Genomic DNA, 20,898 nt, shown 5'->3' with positions numbered 1-20,898 from the left:
CGTTAGACATCTATTTCTTTTGCTTTTAGTTGTTTAGTTTTAGAATGTTGTGGGGTTTGTCTCAACATCCCTCTTTAGTAAGTTTAGAGGCTTCGTAGACTCTATATTTTAGTTTAGAATTTATTGTTGCTTGTTGGGACTTGAGTGCTGTCATGCCAAGATATTATAAGAAGTACTTTCCTTTAAACATGTCTTATTTGTTATTTAAGTTGATTTTAGTCTTCGGCTGTATTAAGTAAGTCGGGCCAAGAGTCCGCTTGAGGACCAGGATTGGTCTTCGAGTGTCAATCCCTCCCAGGGTGTAGGCTCGGGTGGTGATATACAGGCAGTTGAAAGTTCATCTAAGGGAATAGTTTTACGCTTTACGATAAGTAAGCATGGCGGTAACTCTATCTAGCGGACTAGAGATCCCAAGAGATTCAAGGAGAAAAATAATGATGTGACTGATAGTTCGACATTATCAATCAATTCAATCCATTCTCATGATGAAGACAATGTTCAAGAACAAGGTTAAGACTTTAAGGCTTGTTAATGAGTTAATAAAGCTTAAGGTTTTTAATGATGTGCTAACTTTGGAGAATTTGACTAAATAGTGTATCTAAGAGATGACATGGATAAGAACACCTATGTGAGTGAACTGTAAGCCGCTTAAATGAGAATTTTATGTAACAATCCTATTCTCTATACACTCATGAAACCAGTAGGTGTTCATGGCTGAAACAAACATAACCATAAGAACGTTAAACATTAAAGGGTTAATTATGTGACATATGGTTGTCTAGGTATAGACCAAAGCTCGACTGTTCAAAGATATCGCATATATCGATTGATCGACTATATCTGACATGTGTTTACTAGGAAAAGTCCAAGGTGAGACCTAGTTATCCAGATGCACTTAATCCTTGCCTGTAAGTACACATTTCTCCCTGCATTCCCCTATTATAACCATTACCCATTAATATGAGGGATTTTTTTTGTATGTAACAAGAATTAATGGAAAATGGAGCAAATATGAAAAGAGAGAAACTTGAAAAGTTGGGACTTGAGGAGTTGGAATCATGAAAAGTATTTTTATGCTTTAATAAAAATACAACAGTCCCTCACCGGTGGCGGAAATAAAAATAGGAGCGTTTACATGTAGAAACACTCCTATTAATTGTTAAAAGGCTTGGAAAGAGGGAAGCACTCGCATCATTGTCGTCGTCGATCGCACAGCTTCGCTAAGGCTACGGCTTCGTCTTCGTCTTCGTCTTTCGCTTTGGAAAATGATCGATCGAAAGATAATTTTTTGACAAAGATTGTTTTAATTATTTATTTAATTAATTTAATGAAATCAAGTGGCAAAAATTTTTTCTATTAATTAGTTTATAACATAAATATTTGCAATTATTTATTTTAGATGAAATGAAATGTTCAAATTTTGAAGTCTATTAACCCGACGTGAATCGGATCCACGCGACCCCTTTTATTTAAAATCATTCCTGATTATATTTAAATATCCCACCAATTGGATTGATTGTTCGGAAAGATTGTAATTTTTAGGAATATCCAGGACCTTTTGTAGGTTGAGAACATTCATTAATGGTCGTGTGGATTCATTAAGAATTGCAACCTTTCAGGACCTATTCCTTTTGCCTATAAATACCATCATTCTTCAGAATTTTTCTTACCAGTTTTGTGAGTTTCTTCTTCTACTATCTCACAAAAATGTCTTCTGGTAGTTTACTAATATTGAGTGGTTCGCTAACACCAGATTTTTTGGTAACTATACGCTTGTGATTGAGATCATTCTATATTGGGAGGACATATTCAAAGTCAAACAAGGGATACTGGAGGGAAATAATTTACTTAAAAGGACATTGAGTATTCAGTGGTTTTGATCTTTTCCATTCTAAGTTTCAAGATTTTGTTTGTTTTAGAGATTTTACTTTAAAAAAAAATTCATTTTTCTTACTGTATCAATAAACATTTGTTACTTCGTATTTCTGCAAAGTCTTATTGAAATCAGTAATTCTTTTTTCAAAAACAGATTGGCAACAATGCATAGTTATAAACTAGAAAATCTCAAGCATACATCCTTGAAAGATTGGAAGAGCTTTGTGAAAGAAAGTTTACATGTTCTTGTTTCCTTATTTCAAATTTCTTCTTTGCATTGGTTAGCAATGTTTGCTCTCTATGTAAATCTTCCACAAATCTTACCCTTTTCCGCATCAACTGTTTCATCTGTATCTATATTTCAAAATAGCATTCAAGTAGATACGACATTCTAGAATTCTTTGGAAATTTGACGTGTATTTCCCTTTACAAAAAATAAACACAATATGGAAAAATCCAAATGATTTAGTGATGCAATAAAAATAAATAACAACACATCAAGTATAATACCCCAAGAGGATCCGGGAGGTTGCAGTGTACGGAGTGATGCCCCTACCATGGGAAGGAAGAGGGGATAATTATTCAATGATACAATCACCAAGAAAAAAAAATTTGTATGTGCGGCAACTTCAAATAAATCTAATTTATAAACATACGAAATCAAAAACAAGTAATTTATTGTTTGGATGTAAACAAACATTATAATAGGATTAAAAACAACTCCTATGATATAAATAATAACCAGAAGTCATTAAGGTAAATATACAATGTGACGTAGACTCCGAACGTGATAAATCCTGAAGACTACTCTCCAGGAAAATTATTCTATAGATTATCTTTCGTGATTATTGTGTTGCTGAATCTTCTGGCGCCCTCCCCTTCAGAATAATGATTCATCAAAGATTACAATTGGTTGAATCATTTTGAAATTAAAACGTATTACAAACTAATGTCCTTCATGCACCATTATGTACAGACAAAGCAAGTTTGTGAAAGGTCAAGCAACATGGTAACAAAATACCACTAGCTTCCCAATTCATTTGCACAGTTAGAGATCACTTATATTACTTCATACTCAAAAAGGAAAAATTTAATGGACAATCAACTCTTGAAAGTATCATCATAAGCAAGTTGAACTATGGTGTAAGCAAGAGTTGGTAGAGAAAAGCATAGAGATGGTCGATTTTATAGGAAACTCTTAATTTTGTATGTCTTTTGAGGGTGTGCCCACCACCCTCTGGGATGTAAGTTTCCCATTCACCATACATTGTATGATGAGTTTTTTTTGAATAGAAAATTACCTTATCTAACAAAAAAAAATTGCAAGTTGAACTATGAAAAAACAAAAACATATGAATATAATAAACTCACTTTTTAAGACAAGCCTTTTAACCTTTTGCCTAGGGAATATATAATAGCACTCTTTATGATCCCACCGTCCAACGATATGGATCCATCAGCTATAAAAGGTAATGCCTACATAATGTCTGTCTTTGTTTTATATACTTGCAACCGTGAAAAGAGTCAATAGAAGATAGAGTCTCTCAAACCATGATACGTACTTGTAACACAATATGATTTAGCCGTGTCGACAATAATCATATTGACTGAAAATCGAAGAAAACAAGGAGGAGTAAAGAAGTGCTAAAGAATATGAGATATATTTGGAAGAAGAGATCATCATGTCAAACCTTATGTTCTCAAGACAGATAAAAGGATATAGGTGATCAAAAGGTCTTCCAATTGAAGCAGCAGTACTTTGAAGACCTGAACTTTTATTCATAAGACCTTTCATATCATATGTCTGCAGTGGTTTAAGTCCATGATGCGTCTTGCAAAAAACTCCTAACATGGTTTCTAGCCCAAGATAATTTGAGAGACTCCTGGATTTAAGAGATCAATATACAAATGACAGTCATAATACTGTGAACTTCTAATTTTTTTTGGCAAGTAAAGTGAACTTCCATAATCTGTCTAATTCTTTGTAAAGATATGGCACTTGCGCCAAACTCGTAACCTAGAGTATATCTCGTGAGGGGAAGATTTCCCAAGCCTGTTTATGCAAACCACACATTCATTTCCAACTAATTTAGGACCACTTATTAAGACATAAGAAAGAGCAACAATGTTCAAACACCAACGACTAACCTTCTACCATAATCAACGACAAATTCAAAACATGTAAAACTTTTTTTCTCAAATCTTCACCATAATTCAGCCACATATTGTCATCTTGATTGGGACACAGTGAACAAGTTCTATGATCTCTTTAACAGGGACTACTATAGAAAGTGGACTCATACAAAGCTCATTTCTTTTTTCCTCTTTATCTATTTTTTTAGAAATTTCCAGCAAATTAGTGGATGCTATGTGAAACTAACCTGCTGAGATTATCATCGTCACACTTGCTAAGACAAGCAACAATTTCTATCACGCACTACAAGAAAATGTACAATTCGCAGCAACGTTTTAGCAACAACAAAATTATTGTTGGCTTATATTGTCATATGGCAACAACTTAATTTAGTTGTTTCTATATCTTACAACTTTTAACCACAGATTTATTTTTGTTAGCAAACATTTTAACCTTGTCGCCATATACTACTGTTAATATATTACTTTTTATATATAAATAAATTGCAACAACTTTTTAGTAAGAACTATAATATTGTTGCCTGATTTCAAAATTTAACAACAATAAATTTTAATTGTTGTTAATTTTAATTTCGGAATAGTAATTAATTATACTATTTCGCTGTACGCCAAAACAGAATGCGGCATAGATTAATTTATTTCCCCCAACTTTTTAGCGCCCTATGTTTTCTACCAAAAGAAATGCTAGATTTTCTTTTTTCATTATTTCACTGATTTATCCACTAGATTTCTCCTAATTGAATTTACTCAATCTATTGTTGATTGATTTCTTTCGCGGCGTTCAGTCCAAAGACTAACAGTTGTCGTTTGTGAATTAGTTTTGTCAATTCTGGCTTAGAATTTTGTGATTAGTATTGTCTTTATTATTTTATGGCTCCTTCACAGAATTATCAAGTGTCTTTTACCTTTGTCATACAAGCTCAAAACTTTTGGACAAGAAAAGTTTGATGTAGTTTCGAATTATACAAGTATTTAAATCTCACATTAACAGAACTATAGTTTATTAGGAGAAAAATTGTCATAAATATTAATGTATTACTTAGTATAGTTTGCACCAGGAAACAACAATTCAAAAGAGAATAGTTTTCTCTGTATCAAACATCACAAAAGTACCATAGAATGAAAATTTTGTGGGATAACTGTCGACCTATTAGTGGATCTTTTCTATTGTTGTGTATATATGATTTTGAAGGCTCAATTAGATCATAGGGTTTGTTTTTCTAGTTGAATATGTCTTTGTATGAGTAAATTATACTCAATTATGTTACAGAGAACTTTTATAGTAGAGGCAGTTGAAGGGCTTTATTATAATATTTTTTTTGTTATTCTTGTGACAATTAATTCAATAACTATTTCTTCGATTGCGTTGAAGGTAATATATTGTGGAATTTTAGGATAATGAAAATATGCAATTTATTTTGATTGTTTAAAAGGTCCTGTATTTGGTTTCAACATTTATCGAACTCAAAATCAGGTTAAGAATGGAAAATCAAAAACAAGCGAGCGAAGTAATTCGATTTGATTTAGGTTTTTATTTTGTACCAACCCCTACTTCAGACTAGCCAAAAATATTTATCACTTAAACCATCTAATTTCATATTTTCGTTGGAATTGAACATATCTTGTTCATTCGCAAATAGGAAGATCGTTCTTTGTATCTCTTGCCGCAAGTAGCAAAAGAAGCTAAATGGAGAAGACCCAAGCTAAGACTCAAGTTCAGCAGTTCAAATAGGATGTCTCAAATAGTGCCTCACAATACTCTATCGTGAATGTACACAAAAAGACTAAAGATACTCATACAAAGCTCAATTATATACTCCAACTATTCAAGTTGTGACACACCCTTACCAAGAATTCTTGAGCATACAATAATTTATAGTAATTCAAGTTCTAGCTCAACAATAATATCTACATGCCCTCACATAAAAAAATATTCCATATTTGCACACACAGATTTATAAACTTAGGAAAAGGAATCTAACGCAATTCTCACACTGACATAGAGGAACACAATGCATGTCTTCGCCAATAGATTTTCCCTTATTTTCTAATTGACCTTTGGTTCGGTTCATTTAAGATAAAAAAGTCTTTATAAGGCTTCTAACAAGTCTGCGTGCAAATGTATGGTCATTTGGTCTAAGTGACTTTTTTCTAATAAGATGTGATTTCTTTAAGCTATCCTTTATCTTCATTTCTTAATCCTTAGTCAAGAGCTTCTAGGTTATCTTTTATTTACCTTCATGGATTTCTTTAAAACCCGTATCTTTTCGTTTCTTGCTTTTAATTCACTACTTTTCTTTTCATTTCTGTTTTGTTTTTTTTTTCTTTTTTTGTTCTCTTTTTTCTTTTTAGAGGGCTTCCATTTGTGTACAATAGCATGGGTTTGTGAGACTTCTCTTGCACTTCTTTACTTCTTCTTTCCCATCATACAACACCTCAACTTAGGGTTTTGACCTATGTTAGCTATTTACGTATATAACATCTCAAAAAGGATTATATGTAGTGGATAACGTCCGGCTTAGGTTTCATGAATACTTTATCCAAGGAAGAGTTAAGACTCAAATGGTGTTCAAAAGAGTTTCACACACTCACGAGTAGGCTACAAAAGAGGTACATGTATATGTTTGCTCACAATCTTAATAATTGACTAAGATCATGTAAAGAGGATACCGTTGTAAATCAATTAGACTAATCGAGAAAATTCCAGGTTTGATCATGCAAGGTTCAAAGTAAGCTCATCACACAAGACTTTGACACTTAATTCAAACAAGACAACACACTTTCACTAGTGTGCAATAGTCATTACAAAAATATCAATTTGATATTCGGCTAGTCACAACGAGATGCAAAGAGTTCACATATTGTCTATGTAATTTCATTCATTCTTATTGTGGGAACACATTCATGTTGTTCGATTGAGAACACTTTTAAAATTATCAGTATTGATTGAAAACGAGACTTAAATTTGTACAAGAACGGCAACTTACAACACAAGAGGTGGCAAAAATTTTAAAACATTAAATTTTTGAGAAGGGTCAATATTATTACGAAATTAGGACCCAAAAGATAGCCATACACTCAAACATTTGCGAGAGGAGTTTTTTAAACACAATTTAAACAAACAACCCAAACATATATCAAAACACATAAATATTCAGCACAAAAAAACAAGATGAGTCTCACTCTATCATAAACAAATGTTTGTCCTCTAAAGTGAGTATCAGTATTAAAAATAAAATAAAATAAAAGCTACACAAGAAGGAATGTGGAGAGAAATCATGTCTATGCGGTCTCTCCTCCTATCCAGGCATCAAATCTCTGAGCGACTGCATGTAGTTGGGCATCAGTGCCCGGAATAGCTTTCACATCAGTGGTGGTAGTGTCAAGTCCAATAGTAGTTGATTCTGATGATTCAACATATGATTTCTAAATTACAGGTTGTACTGTTGTACCTCTTAGATCTGATAGGTTCCCAAAGATGTAGTGCTCATTCTATGTTGTTGTCAGCTCCTTCCATCTTGTTCCCATTTCTTCATAAGTCTCAACATCTATGTCTGGATATTGTGCCTCTTCAGGTGCATCATTATGCACTGCGGTTCTCATCAAGTCATTGAAGTCAAACGACTTCAGATTATCCACAATTCTCCAAAGAATTGCAACATCAACTTGTAAAGCTGAGATCTCGCATAGCCTCTTCTGTCTAGTTTCACATGTTGTAACCCTCTCTTTAAGCGATGATTTGTTTGCAAGATCTCTGATCATTAAAACTTCAATATCCTTTCATGGCGCATGTCTCGCTTCTCTATCTAACGATCCTTGAATCGTATTCATTCACGTATAAGTTTGAGTCTTTTTGTGTTTTACATGCTTTTTCATCCTTCAACCAACATTATGAGATTTGCGAGTTGTTCCTCATGACAGGAAGCAACAGTAACCATTGTTTGTCTGATCATTGGAGATGTATGAGAGTAGCATGGATTTTCGTGTAAGTTAAGATTCATGGACTAAGTTTTGCAATGCATGTGGAGATAATTCAATAGTGGAATCATAGTTCTCTCTTGTGGTAGATTGTTTAGAACCAGACTGATAAAGTAGAGCCAATGTCTCCTTGATCTTTTTAGCAACAATGCTTCCTCCTTCTATAGAATTTTTGGAGGAAATTGCTCCTTTTGGAGTCGAAGACCTAAAAAAAAGGAATTAATATGGATGACACTTAAAGTGTTTGTTTTCTTACCGTAGCAACATTGCTTCTTGTAATATCTCTAAAACATCCGAAGGAAACACCAAGAATGTCTTTAACTTCAAAAGGGAACTTAGAGGTAATGGCCTTAGAGGCAATTGATCAAGATCTGTTCTTCATGGAATTCATCTTGATATTATTCGATGCTTGAAAAGTTGAGATGACTGGTAGAGATTTTACCACTAGGCATGCCTAATTTGAAGACGATAATATTTTCATCCAGAAAACAATAATCAAGAACTGAAAATTATGGAACAATCATATTTATTTATTCAAAGTGCAACTGTTACAATCTCTATGAATCGTATGAGTTCGCTTATTCAAATATAAATTTAAGGGCTTTTATTATTGTTCTTGAATCTTCAATAAATTTACACTTTAAACTTTATCTTGATCTTGACTTTTACTTGAGTTCAAGTGGTTGAAGATTGTTCTTGAATCCGATGGTCCTGATCTTGATTGTTCTATATCTAATTCTTGAATTCTTAAACTTATATCTTCATAGAAATTTTTATGGCGTTTGTACCATGACTTTTATCTCTCTTCTTGTTTAAAATTTCATTCCCTTTTTCGAATTATAAGGACCCTATTTAGAGTTTTACAATGGAGGAGTTGGGATTGGAGCGCTTATCATCTTTGAAGTTCTATAGTATATGGTCTTTATGGAGCGCTTATCATCTTTGACACATGCCATGGTCATATTGGCTTCTTTTTTGAATTGGTATTCCATGTCATTTGACATGTGGCACCAAAAAAAATGGGCCTTTAGGATGAGGTGCAATTGGGCTCTTCTATTGTAGCTCAAATCAATTAGATTGAATTAATATTTATTGAACTTAAATAAATATCCCAATTATATTAATCCATAATATATATTTGATTATGAATTTAACGTAATTCTAGTCATTTTATAAATTTATATTTAATAAATTTTAAATTATTACAGTCTAATTTGGCCTTTTTTTCTATTCGGCCTTTTTCGAAATTAAAATGAATAAAAGGCACATTTAGATAATGTTCCTAATACTTATTAGTCATGGAGTAAACACATTTTTCTATTAACGCCCATATCTTACTTATACTTTGAAAAGCTCCAACTAACGTTAAATGTTTGTTCCACTTTTTGCTTGTGATAATAATAAGATTAGATGAAACTCAATATTTTATATCCATCATAGTAGATCTTTGAAAAAATAGACAAAGAACACCTTAAATTAATTGTTTCTACGCTTATTTGAACTGTCTAAAACAAAAAATAGATGACATACTCTTCTATTACTCTCATCAGGAATTCAAACTATGAGGGTGATCCATGCAGTTAGTCCTCTTCATTTGTGGAGCAGGGTTTCCTTCATCTCTTCCGAACAATAAATATGGTGCAAGATATGTTGCATCATATTTGCAACAGCCGCATGCTCAAATGAGAAAAATATCACCAAAACAAACCCATCTTTGCTCTTATTAGACTTTCACCTCTTCAACTCTTGAGAAATATATGTTCAAGTCTACGATAAGAATCTCTGGCTTCACTCAATTTAATTCGAGTTCGCAAGTTAAGGGTGAAAGGAATTTAGTAATGAATAGCATTCAATCTTATTGCAAGGAATTCCCAAGAACATTCTATATTCCGTAAGGTTACAGGTTAAAGTTATATTATATGGTATCACCTTGGATCTTTGCCTCTCGAGGGTTAGGTTGTGTGGCAGACTCTTGGGTCAAGTAAAATAAGGTCAAGATTTTACTTGTATCAACTTAAAGATGAGTTAATTTATACCTTCTTGGTATAAACAACACTAGTTATTACGAAATAATCATTGAATAGCATGTTGGGTACATAGAGAGAATTAATGGGAAATGGAGGGAACATGAAACGAGATAAACATGAAAAGTTGGGAACTAGACATACCCAAGGATACAACCCTTAAAGATTAGAAGATCATTGTGAAAGAAACTTGACATATTCATGTTTCGTTAATTCAAACTTCTTCTTTGCATTTGTCAGCAATGTTTGCTCTCTGTAAATCTTCCACAAATATTATGCTTTCCCACTTAAGATCCTTCATCTACACTTCCCTTTACAAAAAATAAACATGAAAATGAAAGTATCCAAATGATTTAGTGATGCAATACAAACAAACAACAACACATCGAGTATGATCCCCCAAGTAGATCCTGGATGGTGCAGTGTACGCAGTCATGCCCCTACCTTGGGAAAGTAGAGAAGATAATGATTCAATAATACAAATTAAAAGAAAAAAATTGTATGTGCGGCCACTTCAAATAAATAAAATTTAAAAACATACTAAATCAAATGCATGTGATATATTGTTTAGTTCTAAAGAAACAAAGGAATAGGATTAAAAACAATTCCTTAGAAATAAATAATTACCCGATGTCATTCAAGTAAATCTAAAATGTGTGCTAGACTAGGAACGTGATAAATCATGAAGACTCCTCTCCCAGAAAATTATATTATAGACTATCCTTCCTGATTAATGTGTTGCTGACTCTTTCGGCGCCTTCCCCATTTAGGATAAAAAAGATGCCAATTTTTTGTTAATTATTTTGAAATGAAAATACATTATAAACAAATGTACATTCATGCACCATTTTGTACAGATAGACATAGGAAATTTGTGAAAGGTCAACAAAAAGGTCACAAAATAACACCTTCTTTCTAGTTCAGGAGTACAATTAGAGATCAATTATATTGCTTCATACTCAAAAAGGAAAAAGTTAATCAACAATCAATTCTGTAAAGTCTCCTCACTAGCAAGTTGAACTATGGTGTAAGCAAGAGTCTGCAGGGGAACGAATAGAGATAGTCAATTTTCTAGGAAACTTGTAATTTTGTATATCTTTTGAAGGTCTGCCACTACCCTGTGGGATGTAAGCTTTCAATTCACCATCCATTTGATGATGAGTTTTTTTGAATACAAAATTACCCTTATCTATAAAAAAAAGCATGATGAACATGTCAAACTCTTTGTCTAACTTATGACAAATTCAAAGACCAAAACATATCAAACCTTTTGTCTCAAGTCTTCACCATAATGCAACAAATATTGTCATCTTGATTGGACACAGTGAACAGGTTCTATGATCTCTTAAACATGGACTAGAATAGAAAGTGGACTGATAAAAAGCTCGTTTTTTTTTTCTTTATCTATTTTTTTAGAAAACGCCTAAAATTGCTGGATGATATGTGAGACTAACCTGCTGAGATTATCATCGTCAACCTTGCCAAATAAAGCAACAATTCCTATCACGTCCTTCATATACATAATATGAGTAATCAGAGTTCCATTTGGCAGCTGGCAACTGTTCAATGTTAAGATTTCTTCAATGGCCTCCAACTCCTTCTGCCCATTAAAAGATTCCTTATTTTTAGAACCAATTCCACTTGCTGAAGAAATCTCCCCGAGAGCAACTACAATACACACGAGAACAAGACATTAAAATTCAGAAACAGTGAGAAGGCATATTAAGCTCACTGAAACAAGCGGATGTCTGATATTTTGCGCAAAGTTAATCACGAAATCCATATTTACTTTAAATGTGAAAGACACCCATTTATATTAAAATCTTACTATGTGTGATTGTTTCTTTCCCATAAAGACAAAATAAAAACATTATATTCTAGGTTACTGACAGAACAAAATAAATACAATGACCTTTTGAAATTACATGTGCATTTTACATCACAAAAAATTAACTTGAAAAGAAAGAAAAAATGTCTTTTATATATACAAAATTGAATCATCCAATCTTTTCTTCTAAATATGTAAGAATTTGGCATTATGTTCTGGGTGTTTAACTTGAATATCAATCTCCTTCATGCTTCCTCATGTTTCTGTAGTGATTGAATGACGCAGTCATGAATATTGATCTATTTACTTCACAAATATTATCATGTCCATTACATGTCAAATAATTGATGCTAGTAGATATATCTATAAAAATAATAAAAACTACTGTATATATTACATCTATTAATGAAAAAATAAAATAAACTACGATGAAATCTTTTAAAATCATAACCACCTTGGATTCGTAGACAAAAGCCTCAGCAGTTCCATTTTGCATTATGTCCCGATTGCCAGCAAAACTAAAGGAACACATATGACCTCCTTGATTGAGCTATGGATCATGCATATGTAGTTCCTTAGGACTCATTTGTAGCTGGAAAAGGAACGTAAGAGCAACCATAAGTTTGTTAAAGTTTCTTATTAATAAAAGACCCAACAAGTGCCTATTATAAGGTCCTAGCATACTCAACATATATATACAGTGAACAAGTAATACTAATTGTTTCATTTAGACGGAACATGAAATATACTTTCTTTCTGAAAATACAAATGAAGGTTGAACATTAAGATTTCAAGAGTGAATAGGCATACAGATGAATACCAACAGACCAGTATTAACCACCTAGTAACATCAAGAAAAGTCAACTAAACCCTTAGCCAACATCACCAACTCACCATATCTTGCTAACAAGATGACTTTTCCATATCTGAAGAGTAAGAAGTTAAATGGTAATAAAACCAAATAAAATAAGGTAGTGATTACATGGTAATCTCAATTCTTGAATATAGTCCTCATTAATTTACTAACCACAAGATAAACCCCATTTACATGCCATTTTATGAGTAATCAGATACGAAGTTATAAAAGAGCATGTTTTATCCCATAGATAAATCTGATTTGCTTGAAACTTGACAAAGTTTTGCCTGTTAGTTATACCCATCTAGGCTCTCTCTTAATGTATTTCTCAAAAGAACACAACTATCATTTGCATCAAGCCTCTAGTAGTTCTTGAAAATTAGTGAACAAGTACAAGCTAACTTGCACCTTTGTCAAAGTTCCAGAACAACAACATAACAACTGTAATCCACAACAGGGGTATTCGGATGGTTGGGATTGTTGACTGTTCACAGACCTTACCCCAATCTCATATAGATAGAGAGCTTGTTTCTGATAGATCCTCGACTTACATTGTCGAGGTAACAGAATAATAAAAATTAAATATTAAATATAATACTAGAAGTGAATTTCCATGGTCTGGCATTGTGGGAGAAAACCAAAAATTTTTAGGAGTCCTTAACTTTTTTTTGTAATAGACACTCAAATTCCTTTGTTTGTTTCTCCTAATTTCAGCTAGCATATATTCTCAAAACAAGTTGACGGGAAATCTTTATTCGAGTGGTCAGACCTATTAATTTTTCCAGATATTTCTTGTTATTTGGTAAAGAATAACTTTTATAAACATATCAACAAAAAGAGAATGTTTGTAAAGGTTAAAACGTGCAATTGAAAGAGGAAGCTATAACAAGTATGTAATGAGGTAGTAAAATAAAATATAACTCCACAATTATTTACATCTAATTCAACCAGATGTGATATGATCAAGAATGTTATAATCTAAATTATGGATTTTTTGTCGTATGAGGAGCATGTAACACACTATTAGAAACTCATACATTTTTTTGACAGAATGGCTTCCACATAGAGATTCTTTGAGGAAGTGTTATGTGAAGAATTAATATAGGTCGCATTATGAATATTATTTACTTAAAACACAAAGGATTTTTATTAAGGCCGAATATTCCTACAATTTGATACTATCTTGAGTGAAACTACATGAAGATGTAGGTTGTAGAGTAAGGTTTGTGTTAGGGCTTGGGTGAAATAACTTTAGTTAAACAGTTTCATGCCATCTTTTTTTTTTATGACAATGGGAACCCGCAGTTGCTACTCTTTTGGAGCTCACAAGGCCAAACTCTTACTCATAAGCACTATATCTCAAACCACACAGGAGAAGTAAACCGCACAAGAAAATCCCGGTGCAACGACCTCGACCTAAAATAAAAACTCCTTTCTTTTATAGGCAATTGGTTTCAAACTTCAGACCTCTATTATGGAATTTCCAAGGCTACACCACTGGGTCACCCTAAGGGTTGAAAAATTCTCATACCTTACACTTAAGTAAAATACTATCCAAGAGAAATCTTACCATTGTGAACCTAATCTCTCCAGAATAGTTGATATGGTAACGCCGGCCGGCAACAAGCCACCAATAGTGGCTCATCAACCCAGTACAACTCCCTCTACAACAAAAACAACATTACAACCCTACATAACACCGCTATCCAATAAGAACTAAGCCTATTATGTTTCAACCTATCACATAATAGAGAACTCACCATCCCATGGATCAAGAAATATTTTTATAGTTTGTTTATTCTATAACATTCTATATGCACTAGTGGTGAAATTTACATATTGAACACCTGATTGATACTCATTGAAAAAAATATGTCATATTAGAGCATGCAATATTGGCTATTATTACGAAGAAAAAAGGCAACTCCAAGAGGATGAACACCATGTGCGGGCTTGTGTACTTCTTTCCGCAACATTATAAAAAATAGTATAATTGTGCCTCATTCAAGAAAATTTAGCTGTCACTATCAAAATTCTAGTGAATACTCACAACTATCTCTTTTATCTTTGGAGTTAGGGAAAATTTAACACCAATGCAAGGTCTAGAACCTCCGGCGACCAAATCTTAACCAACGTTATTGGTTACAAATACTTCACGCTAGGCTAGATGTAGGATTCTAGCAAATGAGATAGTACCATGTGAAAATGCGTGAGCCTATTCTAGCTAGTATTTCCAAGACGTTCTTGTTCAATATTGACTCATCAATTAGAGAGAATCAATATGTTTTATACAAATTTTTGAGCATTTTCTAGTGACTAGTATGCTATTTTCAACATATCTATGTTTTCCAATTTACTTACAAAGGATATGTGGAAATATTTGGGACGGGATTAGAATGATAATTTCTCTCATTTGGCTAAAATACAATATATCTGCCTTTTTTAATCTATGGTTGTTATCTTTCATTGGCCTCTTCATCAGTTGGACATTAAAATGTTTTACCACATGATTTATTAGACGGGGAGTCTAGTTTCCTTGTATGTCAATTGTGCAAGTTTTTGTAAGGTTTGAAACTATCTTCGTGAAGTTGATTTGGGGATTTCAAAAAGTTATTAAGAAGTTTTCCATGATTCATGGTGATTTAATCACTCCATGCTTTATTAATATATATTTGGTGGCTTAAGTTGACGTTATTGATATCATTGTCTATGATCAGGACAGTAAATCTCTTTTAGTATTTCCAAAATAAATACCTCGGGAGAGTGATATAGTTTCTAGGTATTGAGGTTACTCAATCTAGATTAAGTATTTTTATTTTGCAATGCATATGTTCCTTGTCCATTCCTGAATAGATAAGAAAGATGAGATGTAGACCTATTAACACTCCTATGGATCCCAATGCTAAACTCCTGCCAGGATAGGGGGACTTACTCAATGATTCTAGAAGGTACAGATGGATAGTTAGAAAGTTAAATTATAGTGACTAGACCTGACATTCTTTTCATTTGAGTCTTAGATGAATGTTTCTGACTTCCCAATAATAATTATTGGTATGCAATTGTTTGTATTTTGCGTATATAAAATGATTTGGGGTATAGGACTTCTCTTCGATAATACAGGCCATAAACATATCCCTAGATATAAATGAGACTAGGAAGGATCACCCTCTCATAGACAGTTCAGGTTTATATGATTGCCTTTTAGTAAGAGGTAATTTTGTATCATGGAAGGGTAAAACATAATGTGTGGTTGCTCGATCAAGTTCAGAAATAAATTATCGAGAAATGGTTGTAGACACTCGTGAGCTAGATTAGATCACTAATATTTAGAAAAATCGACCAAATGGAGCTTGAGTGTCATATACCATTTGCGAGAAAGGAATTCATGGATTTTATGACAGACCGTTCTATCAAATAAAAAGCATTTCCAGGTTTTATCTACCGCTATTTCTCTGTACAATTTCCATTTCAGCTAGATCCTAAAACTCTACTTCCTCTCTAATCATGATGTTTCTTTATATAGTTGGATATCATAAAAACCTCTTACAATAACCCTAGATTCTCTGATACCATAAACTACTAGCCACATGAACATCTAAATTAATGAAAGAAGAGTATGAGAGCACATGCATGACATCTTTATCGGTGTCCATTAGCATTCATTAATTTTAATGGTTTATATCTCTTATCCCGACATTTGATTGACATAATGAGCGTTTTCAATAGAGTAGAAAAGTAAGTTAATTCACTAAATAATAGAAGGTAAATTAGAAGGGGCATCAAAGGGAAATGAAGAAACTTTACCTTCTCATTGTCTATAAACATTTTTCGTTGTTCGCCATCCATTGTTGAATCGTCATAGATTCCTAGAAGAGTGAGACTTGCGCCGTTGAGGGGAAGAGTGGAAAACAACATTTCTTACAAAAACTAAATAGAGGGGTATTTGGTGTGAAGGCATTTTGGCATTTATTTAGTGTATAAAATCTCAACAAACTCACATTCGACAGACGTACAACTTTTTCGATGTTTTTCCTAAAAATATTGGAAAATTTCATAAACATAAAATAAATGTTTCTAATAAAAGGATTGTGTATATAGTAAGTAGTATTTATTTACCTAAAAATAGTTTAAATTTAATGATACAAGTAACAATAATTTTTTTTAATAAAAAGATTATTACATGTATTTATAATATATCAATGTCATATTTTATATCCATATAATACAAATAGGATAGACTCTTTTATAGGCGATGTATAAATCTATATTACAAATGTACATTATTGATACAAGAAATTATATCCATTCATTCTCAACCGATTCAAATCTCCCTAAATAGTTTCATTATTTAAATATGAGTTACACTCAATGTATTGATTCATTTATTATAATATTCATATTTACGACCTATCTAACTAATGATTTTTTTTTTGTTAATTATGCAAGATATGAGAACTTTAAGATCATGGTTGGATATTTTTCTAGAGATATTTTTCATGATAATAAATTTTTGAATATTTCATTGATGGACATTCATTCCTTCAAAAGGGTTAGTTATCACTAAATAAGTAAAAGATATCATGTTTTTACATGTTCTGTACTGCACAATCAAAGAGTTCTATGGAACAACTCATCTTTATAGCCACCTAGATGATCTGACGGATCTTTTACAAGAAGTAAAAAGATTAAAGTTTGAAAGATTTAACGGAATCACTTAAACGGGGGGGGGGGGTTAATAAGATTATTATGTATTATGATAATTACCTAATAGTTGGGCTAAATTAGATTATTATTTAGCACAATTATCGAATAGTCATTTTTAGTTGTAAGCTAATAATTTGGCCAATTTGATTAGTAAAATAATCAAATGACCAATTCTTTTAATTTCTTCTTTTTCAAGTTTGGAGGAAGCAAAAATAGCAAAATATGACCCATTTAATTTGCTCATGTTAAGATTGAATATTGACAACAACATACTGCCAAGGAAGTTCTTAAACTGAATCGTTTTAAAGAAAAGGATACCAACATCAACCTCCTAAGCTTATGTGTCCGAAAAAATCCAATAAGTGCAACCACACAAAGTATGTCATGAGCATATGTGAGACACAACTGTTAAGGTTTTGATGATCTGAGAAACTTGTGGACAACAGTAGCTGCACTGTCTTCCTATTCTCAATCATCTCCATAACCACTGATTTATCATAGCCCAGGTCCTAAAAAGAATCAAGACCGGTATAAACTGCATCCATGAGCATGTTATATTAAATATTAAAGATCCATTTAATATGTCTTGAAAGAAGTGAAAACTCTCTAATGCGTCTGAGATACAACTATACCACAAGTTACTACAGGATCTCAAATTTCCGATGCAATCATCATATCGGGGCTGACCGCTCCCCTCCTTCCAAAAACTGAAGCTGCATAAACTGTGACACTAGATCATACAGTGAGAACTTCATATGGTAGTAGTGGCATGCAATACATCAAAACCTAAGGTACTAGCGGTAAGTAATACACGCATTTCTTTGTTTGCAAATAGTAGAAGTGAACGAGAAATATGTCGATACAATATTCACAACCTTTTCGACTATGTAATGGATTCTACATAGAATTAAAATAATATTGCATTGTATGCGAAAAAGTTAAAAAGAATGCAATGGAATTCACAAGGTCCTTTGGAGTTAAAATCATATGATACATTTGTTTTGCAACTCATCAAGGGGAAGAAAGAAAGGCTAGGTGCTTTTGCTCAACTCATTAAGGTTCATTTCTAGTTATCAAGTACAAGGAAGAAAAACTAGAGTCTTCTAATAACATGCTTGTCGTAACGTGAGACTATCTCCGCTATAAAAAGAAAAAATGGAAAGAATAGCATTTTCAGCACATTTATAGGAAAGAAGTCTTTATTATTATATTACCATAGGTATATGTAATTGAGAAAAGATATGGAGAATAATATCTATATTTTTCAAAGAGTACAATGATATAAATACATGTAGAGAGCAGTCTAACTATAGCAACAAGATATTCAGAGCAATCTAACTATTGTAACTGGATATTCAAATACTATTGTAACTGGATATTCAAATCTTAGAAAATCATTTATATTATCTATATTTATTATATGACTATGATTTTGTAACACATCCCCTCAAGCTAGAGCATTGATATTTTTAAGGCCAAGCTTGTTACAAAAATAATTAACTCGACTCTCATTCAACACTTTTATCAACAAATCAGCTAGTTGCTCCGTTGTCTTTACATAGCTAGTGGAAACCACATTTTCCTTAATCTTCTCATCAATAAATTGACATTAAATCTCAATATGTTAGTTCATTTGTGGTACACCAACTTTGAGGAAATATGAAGAGTAGCTTGATTATCACACCAATGTTTTACTGGTGTATGATGCCTTTACCCAATTTTAGTTAAAAGGTGATGTATCCACATAATCTCGCACATTGATTTTGACATAGCTCAGTACTCTAATTCTTTACTAGATCAGCATACAACATTTTGCTTCTTACTTCTCCATGACACTAGGTTTCCTCCAACAAAGACACAATAACATATAATAGAACTTCTATCAATGTTGGATCCTGTCCAATTAGCATATGCAGAACACTCAACACGAGTATGTCCCCGTTGGCTATAAATACACCAAGTCAAGGAGCACCTTTGAGGTAACACAAAATATGTTCCAAAGCTTACCAATGTTTAATAGTTGGCGAAGACACAAATTTCTAACATAACATACTGAAAAAGCAATATTTAGACGAGTCCGTGTAAGGTAGTTTATCATCTCAACGGACCTTCTATATCTCTTTTGATATATAAGAGGATGGTCATCATCTTTCATAAGATGAACATTTGGAACCTTATGAGTAGTGCAAGGTTTAACTGCTAACTTTCGCGTGTCTGCAAGTAAGTCAAGAATATATTTCCTCTTAGATAGAAAATTTTACTTTTTTTTCTTTTATTATCAAAAAGTATTTCAACTAGACTAAGTTCTTTCTTTTAAACATAGTATGTAAAAAATTCTTGAGGGAACAGATCACCACATAATCATTTCTTGTGATTAATTATCATCGACATATACAACAAGGAGGATAGTTCAAACTAAAGATTGTCGGTAGAAGATCGAGTGATCATATCTACTCATTTTCAATCCAAAAACTTGAACTACCTCACTTAATTTGCTAAAAAAAAAAGCCCTAGGAGTTCAGAGTTCAGTTCAAGCAATACAAAGACTTCATTAAATGATAGACTTTCCCATATTACCCAAGCATCTTCCATAAACTGTTTGGGGACATTCATTCGAAACAAGGGTGCTCTTGCTGTTTAAAGAAAATACATGTTTTTTTCTCAGCAACTCCATTTTTAGAGGGTGTATCAATATATGAAGACTTGTGTAGAATACCATGTGGTTTCATATACAATCCTAAAAATTCTAACCTGTATTCTTTGGTTTTATCACTCATTAGTTTTACGTACCTAAACATTGTATTGAGTTTTCACTTCAGCATAGAAGGCACAAAAATGAGTACACACTGCAGAGCGACTCTTCATAATATAAATCCAAGTCATTCAAGAGAAATCATCCAAAAATCTGACAAAATCCATGTGCCCTAAATAAGAATCACAGGACATGGTCCACAACAATCAGAATGAACAAACTCAAATGCCAAGTAAACTCCCTTATTAACCTTTGACGGTAACGATATGCGATAATATTTTGCAAATAAGCATGAGTCACACTCCAATGAAGAAACATTTTTAAACTGAGGACATATCTCCTTTAACAGAGGCATAGAACGATGACATAATCGTCAATGTGCTTCAAATAGATACATGATTGTAGAGCAGGCACCCAATCAAGGCTCTTATTCATCAAGAATGTTGATATCATTAGAAATATGTCCTATACCGATAACCTAATTCATCATAAGATCTCGAATCAAAAAATGATTTGGAAAAAAACATATAACAATTATGGTCCCCAGTAAGTTTACAGAAAGAGATAAAATTAAAAGCCAATTTTGGCAAACATATTAAAGATGACAGTTTCATAGAGGAGTTTGTTTAAGGCATAATACATATATTGGACCCTAAAATTGGCTTGAAATTTTAACTTTGACCTCAAACTTTCATAATGCACAAATAGACACTTTCCCCCCCCCCCC

The 20,898-nt window shown here is 32.7% G+C and overlaps 1 pseudogene; it reads right to left on the bottom strand.

Annotated features, from left to right (window-relative positions):
- Positions 1-2,064: 2,064 nt before the first annotated feature.
- The window catches only part of LOC107003773, a 44,166-nt pseudogene continuing 25,332 nt past the window's right edge, over positions 2,065-20,898 (bottom strand).

Source organism: Solanum pennellii, chromosome 11 (genome assembly GCF_001406875.1).
Source record: "Solanum pennellii chromosome 11, SPENNV200".
Classification (NCBI taxonomy): domain Eukaryota; kingdom Viridiplantae; phylum Streptophyta; class Magnoliopsida; order Solanales; family Solanaceae; genus Solanum; species Solanum pennellii.
The sequence above is the reverse complement of the archived record's forward strand: the minus strand, read 5'-3'. Positions and strand labels throughout refer to the sequence as shown.